This window comes from Periplaneta americana, chromosome 12, assembly GCF_040183065.1.
Source record: "Periplaneta americana isolate PAMFEO1 chromosome 12, P.americana_PAMFEO1_priV1, whole genome shotgun sequence".
Classification (NCBI taxonomy): domain Eukaryota; kingdom Metazoa; phylum Arthropoda; class Insecta; order Blattodea; family Blattidae; genus Periplaneta; species Periplaneta americana.
In genome coordinates this window covers 120,264,786-120,275,234 of record NC_091128.1, presented here as the reverse complement: position 1 = coordinate 120,275,234, position 10,449 = coordinate 120,264,786, and positions in this window count along the sequence as shown.

Sequence of the window (10,449 nt, the reverse complement as noted above, 5' to 3'; positions counted from 1 at the left end):
AAAGGGGGGGGGGAGGAGGGTAATTTTTTCTTACTGCTCGGATGTTTGGTGAATTGTGTATATGTTGAATAATATTACATAAAACTGAAATTACAAAGGGTAATATCATTTGAAAAATAACAAAACCATTGAATTGTTGCGAAGCATATTAAATTCACAAGTAGATACTTATAACCTTCGTTACTTTTCTTAAAGTGTTTTCATTCATTCATTCATTCATTCATTGTGTCCCTACCAAGGACAGGTCTTTCACCGCAAAACCAGCATTCTCCAGTCTTTCCTATTTTCTGCCTTCTTAGTATCCGCATATGATCAATTTATCTTGATATCGTCCATCATCTAATATCTTCTTCCGTTCCGAACTCTTCTCCCGTTCACCATTCCTTCCAGTGCATCCTTCAGAAGGCAGTTTCTTCTCAATATTCTGTCTCTCAGTTTGATACGCTCCATCTTTCTCTATATCCACATTTCAAGTGCTTCTAGCCGCTTCTCTTCACTTCGTCGTAATGTCCATGTTTCTGCCCCATACAATGCTACACTCCACACGAAGCACTTCACTAGTCCCTTTCTTAGTTCTTTCTTTAGACGTCTACAGAAAATGCTTCTTTTCCTATTAAAAGTTTTCTTTGCCAATGCAATGCTATCCTCTTTTTGACTTCCTGGCAGTAGCTCATGTTACTGCTTATAGTATATCCCAAGTATTTGACGCTGTCCACTTGCTCTACTGCCTCATTTAGAATTCAAAAGTTTACCTTCTTCACTTTTCTTCCTATGACAATTGTGTTCGACTTATTGGCATTTATCTTCATTCCACATTGCTCAGAACTGTCATTTAGCTTCAGTTGTATATCCCTTACTGTTAGTAATATCTCATTTTCTGCTAACAACGCCTTATCAACAGAAAATCTTATGCACTTTATTATTCTTCCTACTATTATCATTCCTGCCATTCTCTGAAAACAGTTCTTCACTAAATCCCCCATAAACTAGACCGCTTTCTCGCTACTAAATTTCATAATTTCATTTGAGTTGCTCTTTCAACATATTTTCATTGTTATGTGTATAGTGGACTCTCCTAAGTTCGACAAAACAGAATTGAAAGTTCAGTCCAATACGTGTAGTGGGTGTGGCAGGTGAAATGAATACAAATTCTTATTGGTTATCCATAAACGAATAGAGTACTGTACTTGCATTTCCTGCCCGCCCCGAGACTTGTGTATGCGCTTCTAGTACCACAGTGGGTTTCGACAGTTTTGTCTCACAAACGGGACAATTCTCAAATAGAAAAAGAAGAGTTCATTAATTTAAAATAAGTGATCAATATGGATGTCCTAATCAATAAAATATTCTGTTTTCCTTTAACGAAAGTATCACTACAAGACACAGAACCAATTCCCATTCAAATGGCAAACCCATTTCTTAGTGCCCATATTCTCCTACGTAAGCAATCGAACTATAGGATGTCGAACTTAAGAGCTTCCACTGCATTTTATTATTTTGGTGTGATAGGATATTTTCGTCCAGTAATGGAATATGGTGCTGCATGTTGGGATCCTTACAGATTAGAACATATTAAGACACTGGAAAAGATTCAAAAACGGGCTCTCAAGTGTTGTAATGATTCACCATTAAAATGGGACACACTCACGGACCGGAGAACGCGAATTCGATTATGCGCAATGTTCAAAACATACAGAGGTGAGCCTGCCTGGAGCGAAATAAAAAATAGGTTGCAGCCGCCAAATTACTCTTCAAGGAACGACCACTCATATAAATTGAGGGAAAGAAGACAGAGGACGGACACTGGAAAGTTTTCTTTTCTCAATCGTACTATCAGCGACTGGAATGCTTTACCTGCAGACTTACTAAAGGCTTTACCAATAACCAAAAATGTATTTAAAAATAGGCTTAAGGACTTTTCTGATAGACGGTAGTATATTATACACACTACTTAGAGGGTGTAATTGATATCTTGTTATTTGAAGTGTTCTATCAGTGAGGAAGTATGTTGTGTCAGTGAACTCTCTTGTGTAAGTGAAGTGTGTTGGTATCAGTGAAGTGGCTGTGCAAAGTATTTGAACAGTGAAATGGTTAGAAGTGTTAGTGAAATCAGGTAGAATCAGTGCAGTGAGTGAGTTGACAGCGAAATAAGTGTAGTGCCGAAAGGTACTTGTGCAGATATGAACCTGTCAGACTCGTGGATCTTAGTTCGAGCTTAGGGTTAAGATACAAATTATATTTACTTTAAATGTTATTTTAAGTGACCATGCTTCATTTTAATTTAGGATGCTCCTTGTTATTATTTTATTATTATTATTATTATTATTATTATTATTATTATTATTATTATTATTATTAATTATTGTTTTTTATTAGTTGTGTATATTATTAATTGTCATTATTCAGTGTAATTAGTTACCACTGCCATCGGGTATATACCCATTAGCAGTGTGAATAAATACATACATACATATTCAATCACTGTCTGAAACTGTTATTTATTTGATAGTCAATCATCCACTCCAACATAAAAAAGAAACTCGTGCAATGCGGAGAACCACTGCGTACAATATTTTGTCCGTGACAGAGGTTGCTTCTTGAAAAGTTGCTGGAAGCAGCAATGCAGGCAAGCACAAACAATACGATGGGCATTACAGAGCATGGTGAATCGCAACACACGAATAGCGAATTTGTTCTGCTGCTTGTCCTGAATTCCTTTCTTTAGAAAAGCTTCTGTACAGACCTGTTATTTTCTATGGCCAACAAGTAGGACATACACTGACTGCTGCATGAAAATCAAAGGTTATTTCATTATTATCTCGTTTTCTTCTCATTCTGCCTTAGGCTTTTTTTTTCGTGGTCTTCTCTGGGACTTGAGTTGATGCATTTTGAAACCGCGCGTAATGTTCCGACCTCCAGTCGGACACACGCAGCATGTTGCCTCACATTCCTACTGACAGATCCTGAGAAAATATATACAGTATACTACATGTACGACACTCCGATTCTGCCTGTTCTAGCAAAGGTGCCTCATTTCGCGGAATAGATTGCGTTGAGGGCTCATAAACAGGCATCGGGATTGTCCTGAAGAGTTTCGAATGAACTCCTACTCTTGGTGGTGGGATATAGAAATAACGAAGTTTCGAAAATGAGATCTACCTAGGATTGGCATATTTTGACACAGCAGAGAAGAGGACACATTTTCCGACGTCTACTAACTACGGATCGCTACGACAACTCTCTTTCTAAATGTCCCTTCTGTATGTAGACTATAGGAGCTGTGATATATTGCTAGTATCAATATTATTATTCGGTTGAGAAGTTTTTGTCATCCAGTCTGCTCTTAAAAAAGCTGAAAGTTTTAATTTATAAAACAGTTATATTACCGGTTCTTCTCTATGGTTGTGAAACTTGGACTCTCACTTTGAGAGAGGAACAGAGGTTAAGAATGTTCGAGAATAAGGTACTTAGGAAAACATTTGGGGTTAAGAGAGTGAAGTTACAGGAGAATGGAGAAAGTTACACAACGCAGAACTGCACGCATTCTATTTTTCACCTGACATAATTAGGAACATTAAATCCAGGCGTTTGAGATGGGCAGAGCATGTAGCACGTATACGCTTCTATAAATAGCTTGTTGCTGGTAAAACAGTGAAAGTTATTCCTCGAAATGTTAAAGAACATGGATTCATATTCATCTATGCCTAACTAAATAAGTCAAAATTTGATTTTGCCCACCTAGATTGGGAAAATTGCACACTGTGAGACGCAACAAAACCCGCTCAGTTGTTATAACATCGTTAAATAACTGATAAAAAGGACTGATGGGATTGGGGAAAGATTGATTTACATGTAAAGGGAAGAGATACATTTACGATGTTTGTAATTCTTGCTATGATGTTAATGGCCAATATAACAAGCAATCCAAAGCTCCACGCAAAGACGGGGCTGGCGGCTATAATAGTTTATTGCATTTGCTTTTCTTCTTCATGCGATTCGCTGAAGAGTCTTGGTCATATTTGAATTGTGTACTTTGTGCCGTAAGATATAATTACAAGAATAGTGTTAAGGTATTCATATCTCGATATGTATTAATTAGTATAACGAAGGTAATGCTGGATATGATGTAATTATGCACAATATACTTAAAGGAAATATTTGACGTTAACGAAATGTTTAAATATCCTTATTTAACTATTGCGATGGTACGGAGACTAAGGAATTCTTTTGAAGTATAACCACGAAGGTCGTGGTGAAAGGCTATAATGGAGAAACAACCTCGCGAAATTAGGATGCTACAGAATAGTCGGTCAATTTCATACCACAAGAATGATTATCACTTCCATTAAATAACATTAAGTAAGATTAACATTGTCAGCCGTTGTGATTATGTGGATAGCGTGTTCGTTTCAAATTCCGAGTGGTCCGATTCTAGAAAAGATTTAGCTTTCGTCTACGGGACTTGATGTTTGTCCCTTGTCATGTGCTGTCCTGTGTTGTCTCAGCGGTGGTCCTACGCCATGCTGACCACGAGACCAGGGAAGCGCGCAATGTGTGCCTCTCAGAATGTGTTTTTCAATCGATGTATACTCTTCTCTACACAGCATTGGATTGACATTTTGTAGAAAAGGAGGAAGTTAAACAGGAGAAAAAAGAAAGAAAAAAAATTAATGTGTATAGAAGTGCTATAAGTATGGAGATTGAAGGAGGAAATGCAATACATTAAAATGAAAACCTATAATGTGTTTCGTAATTAAGTGCATTGTTCATTACTCGTAGAAAATTAGGCGAAAAGCGTAGTTTGGTCAGCGTTGCCAATTCATTAACTACGAAAACACACATACGGATCTCGGATTTTATCTCTGCCTCTGTACAACGTCACGCTTGCGGTGGAGAAAGGAAGGGATGGGAGAAAAGTTGTAATGCTTTTCAATACGATGACGCCCACGTTGTAAGATAAGCCATTTGTAATTTAATAGCCACTGACCGGCAGAGATATAATCCGAGATCCGTACATTCGGTCTTTGCAACAGAGTTCCATCCCTGTCACTCCATTAGAGTTGCCAGATTTCCTAATGACATGAAATAACTAGCCTACACGTGTTAATATTTATTTAACTTGCAAGAAAACCGTTCATTTTATTGGAAAACTGCAAAGGGATAAATAATTCTTTAACACATTCTCTAATGATATGAGTAGAAATCATAGTCATACGGATAATACTTATCGAGTAAAACAGTATTAACATTCAGGAAAATTTATTTCTGAGAAAAGTATTCATTTGGGACTAATAAAGTAATAGAATTCTTTGTTGTATTCTACCCAAGGAATAAGCTGTTAAAATCTGCACAGTTATATTACTTCTAGCCTGTATACCCACATTAATTTTGTCAACGTTATGATGTTATGGATAGCGTAATATAAGAAATGGGCTAAGTTTATCCAATGTAACAACATACAGCATAAGTAGGTATTATCGAACAATGCATTGAAATATGAGAGAATAAATTTATACAAATATAAAAATAAATTACGTCATAATCCAAATACAAATAAAATTTTCCAAGTCCTACTTTGGTAAGATGATTGGGAAGAACGATCAAGCGACACCCTAAATTTAGAATTTAACAATTCATTCATTCATTCATTCATTCATTCATTCATTCATTCATTCATTCATTCATTCATTCATTCATTCATTCATTCATTTTGTGTTCTGCCCAAGAGCAGGTCTTTCACTGCAAAACCAGCTTTCTCCAATCTTTTCTATTTTCTGCCTTTCTCTTCGTTTCCTCATATGATCCATATATCTTAATATCGTCTATAATCTGATATTTTCTTCTACTCCGGACTCTTCTCCCGTTCACCATTCCTTCCAGTGCACCCGTCAGTAGGCAGTTTCTTCTCAGCCAGTGACTCAACCAATTCCTTTTCGTCTTCCTGATCAGTTTCAGCATCATTCTTTCTTCACCCCCCTCTTTCCAACACAGCTTCATTTCTTATTCTGTCTGTCCACTTCACATTATTCTCCATATCCACATTTCAAATGCTTCTATTCGCTTCTCTTCACTTCGCCGTAATGTCCATGTTTCTGCCCCATGCAATACCACACTCCATACAACGCACTTCACTAGTCTCTTCTTCAGTTCTTTCTCCAGAGGTCCGCAGAAGACGCTCCTTTTTTATTAAAAGATTCCTTGGCCATTGCTATCCTTTTGACTTCCTGGCAGCAGTTCATGTTACTGCTTATAGTACATGTCCAAGTATTTGAAGCTGTCCAATTGCTCTACTGCCTCATCTGAATTCGCAAGTTTTTAATAACACTGTAATAGAAGTCGAAAGGGATTAATGTGGCCTCATCCGATTTCCCATTAGTAACTTACAAATCAGAGGACCCGTAGTTAGGGTTACCATGAGAATAAATTCTATAGGAGGACATGGAATCTAAAATAAGAGGACAGTGCTGAAAAAAGGAGGACTTTTTAAATATATGTAGGAGCAAAATTAAAGATAAAAACAATGGCTCACCTTAGTCTGTTTTCTCACTAGTTGCTGGATCAGTATTACATCTGTACCCTACGTATCGGTGGAGCCCACTTTTTGCACAAGGGACTGAAGATACAAACTTACATCTTGCAACAAATAACTATGGAACTGTTGACAAGACATGTCGTTGAAATTATATTTCACCATGATGATAACTCTGTCTCCATTAGCATGCGATTTCGTTCTTTTGTCCATTGAGCAGATATTAGGGAAAATACTCTCTCAGTACTTCCATTGTGACTTGGGATAAATAAATAGAATTGACATATTTTTAAGAGTTCTGAGAAAGTTTCAGTGCTCGCAGAACTATTGGAATTGAAAAATTTGCACCGTTGTTTGTCTAAACTTAGGCCTAAGTCTTTGTCAAAATTAACTTGATTGGCATATATTTATACATTGCAGAATAAAATTGATAAAATAGCTTAGAATCTTGAATAGTGACATTTTGAGTGTGTAAGAATTCAATGCATGTCAATAGGTCATCATATTTTATGTTTTTATGTGCTCTAGCTTCAACCATTGAAAGCAGTTGAATTCTTTCATAGGTTTTTACCATTTGTTTAGATATTCTATCCGTAATATCACACATTATTCAATATTCATATTAATTCTAGTTGAAATGCGACATTTCAATTTTTTAATGCCTTCCGGACAGGATAAAATTATTAAAAAAGAGAACATGTCCTCCTTTTGCCGGATGGATGGTAACCCTACCCGTAGTTGTCTCGATTCCGGATAGTAGTTGAGACTCCCAAAATGAATAAAGGTTATCTAGTTCGGAATAATCAAGTGGAGGGGATGAAAGGCAAAATATAGAGGTTCATAGTATAGGTACCTAGAGAGATTTACAGGAGAATGGAAACATGGTAAAGCTGAAAGAAATGACTAGATTCATTGGTTGATAGTGTAACTATTAAAGATAAAGTTATCCTATTATAGGGCACGAAGACACACGGGGTAGCGGACATTCGGCCAGGACCATACGGCGACCTAAAGGTTTTTTTATAAAAGGAAAAAATCCATAACCCTATCGAGAATCGAACCCATGATTCTCCGCCTTAAGCCTTGGTTTTTCTGAACCGACGCATGCGAGATGCGAGGTGCGAGACCTGCCTCGTACAAATCCGAACAACAGGACTACTAAATTTAAAGTTCTGAGTTCAATCTCGGGTGAAAGCGGGATTTTTCTCGTTGTCAAAACTTCAACAACGGCTCCATTGTCCAATCAGTCTCCTTTGAAATTAATTACTAGATCTTTTCCTGGGTGTAAAAGGCTGTCGGAATGTGGTGCTGACCACATCACCTCATTCATGGAAGTACGGAGCTCTGCCTCCATGTCCTTTATCTTTTTACATTTTTATTCATTATTTTGATGTCTATATTACTTTTCCTTACAATACAAACTGTTTATTTTGTTGACTTGTTAGTATGAACGCATGTTCAGAAAAATGATGTAAGATAACAGTATGGTTTGACCTTTGTCTGAAGTGGGCGTACAAGGTTTTTGGTTATGAAAATGTTGTTATTCCTATTATATGATATTCTGTATTTTTGGAGTGTTGAAATATGATAATACACTTGAGTTCATTTCAAGGTGAACGATGCAATTATGCTAGCAAATCAGAGTGGCCATAAGGCAGAAAACCTGAGCTTTCATGAATTTGCAATCGAGCATATTGCTTCGTTGCAAGGCCACTTTCTTGGGGCAATGTCCAAATGACTCCTTAGTACACATTCATTTCTTATTATTGCCTTTCGAAAGCTGAACTTCTCTTGAAACAAATTCCACATAAAACGAAGGACATCATCAGAAACTCCTCATAATACCTACCGTTGAACTAGCCTCATTTCTCCATCGTGGGACGCTGATGAGTTAGACATTCCACTAAGCTGTACAAATAATGCGAAATGTCGGAACATGTTTATTATATTACTCAGTATTAGGCTTACTCTATGATATTTCGTAACCTTTGCATATTCTTTATCATCGACATAATTAAAAAGAAAAGAGTGTGACTGAGTTGATACATTACAGTTTTCACGTGTTTCATAATAAAGCACTTCTTTCATCATGCTGCGGATATTATTGTTTTTAGTTTTTCTTGAACATCTATTGAAAAGACATACTTAAATGAAGCCATTTAATATGAAGCCAAATCAGGTGAACTTCCGTTATCTTGACTACAACACAATATTTAGTGTGAAAATTAAGATATCTTACATAAATTTACACTTTCAGTTGACAAAGAAATTAAATTTTTACAAATATATAGGGTATACGCCTACATTATATTATTACATGCAGATTATCATTTTACATATATCATGTCTACTGCATTTACGAAAATCGGAATTTGAAAGTGATTAAATATGAAATACATTGCTGGTATACTGACATTACTTCCTTTTAATTTTAAATATTTAAAATCTGGCTTAAGTAATTTATTCGCGAGTAAGAAATGTATTTACAACGCATATAGTTTCTTGTAATCTTGGACTTGAAGTATAAATAATTCTTCATACAATAAAGAATTTATTTTAGCCAAACGTTTCATCACGGGCACTAAAAGATTTATTTAATTCGTTAAGCGAAATTGTTTACTAAAAGGAAAAATGAGAAAGAGAAATAGGAAGTGAGAAAGATAGTTAAGAAAATTAAAAAAGACATTGGGAACTGAGAAAATGAGGAAAAGGGACAGGTGAAATGAGGAAGAGGAACAGGGACGTGAGAAAGAGGGACAAGGACGTGAGGAAGAGGATCAGGGACATGAGAAAGATCAGGGATATGAGGAAGAGAGACAGGGACATGCAGAAGAGAGTCAGGGACATGAGGAAGTGTGTCAGGGACGTGAGGAAGAGGATCAGAGACATGAGGAGGAGGGACAAGGACATGAAGAGGGTCAAGAGCGTGAGTAAGAGGGTGAGGGACGTAAGGAATAGGGGCAGAGACGTGAGGAATAGGGGCAGGGATATGAGAAATATGGGCAGGGACATGAGAAATATGGGCAGGGACGTGTGAGGAAGAGGGACAGGGACGTAAGGAAGAGGGACAGGGACGTGAGGAAGGGGGACAGGAACGTAAGGAAGAGGGACAGGGACGTGAGGAAGAGAGACAGGGACGTGAGCAGGAGGGACAGGGACGTGAGGAAGAGAGACAGGAACATGAAGAAGGTCAGAGACATGAAAGTCAGGAACGTAAAGAGGATAATGGACATGAAGAGGATCAGGGACATGGGGAAGCGGGTCAGGGATATGGGAAAGAGGGAGAGGGACGTGAAAAGGATAATGATCATGAAGAGGATCAGAGACATGGGGAAGAGAGTCAGGGACACGAGAAAGAGGGACAAGGATATGACGAAGAGAGACAGGGACGTAAGGAGGAGGGACAGGGACGCGAGAAAGAACAAGGACGTAAGGAAGAGGGACAGGAACATTGACATGAGGAAAGGGGACAGGGGCATGGACATAAGGAAGGGGAACAGGGACATGAACATGAGGAAGGGGGTCAGGGACAGGAACATGAACATGAACATGAGAAAGAGGAATAGAGACAAGGACATGAGGAAGAGAGACAGGAAAACGAAGAGGATCAAGGTCATGGGGGAGGGACAAGGAAATGAGGATAAAGGACAGGGAATTGAGTATAAAGGACAGTGAATTGATGGGGAAACAGGTAAATAAGGAAAGTAGACAGGAAAAGGAGGAGAGGAGAAGAGATAGGGAAACGAGGGTGAGGGGAGACAGAGAATTAACGAGGATGAGGGAAAACTGGGAATTTATGACTATGAGAGGAGACAGGGAAATTTTGGTAATGAAAAGATAAGGGATGAGCGGTGAGAAGGAAATGGGGAGGACAGGGAAATGATGAGGAAGGGAGAGAAGGAAATGAGGAAGGACAGGAA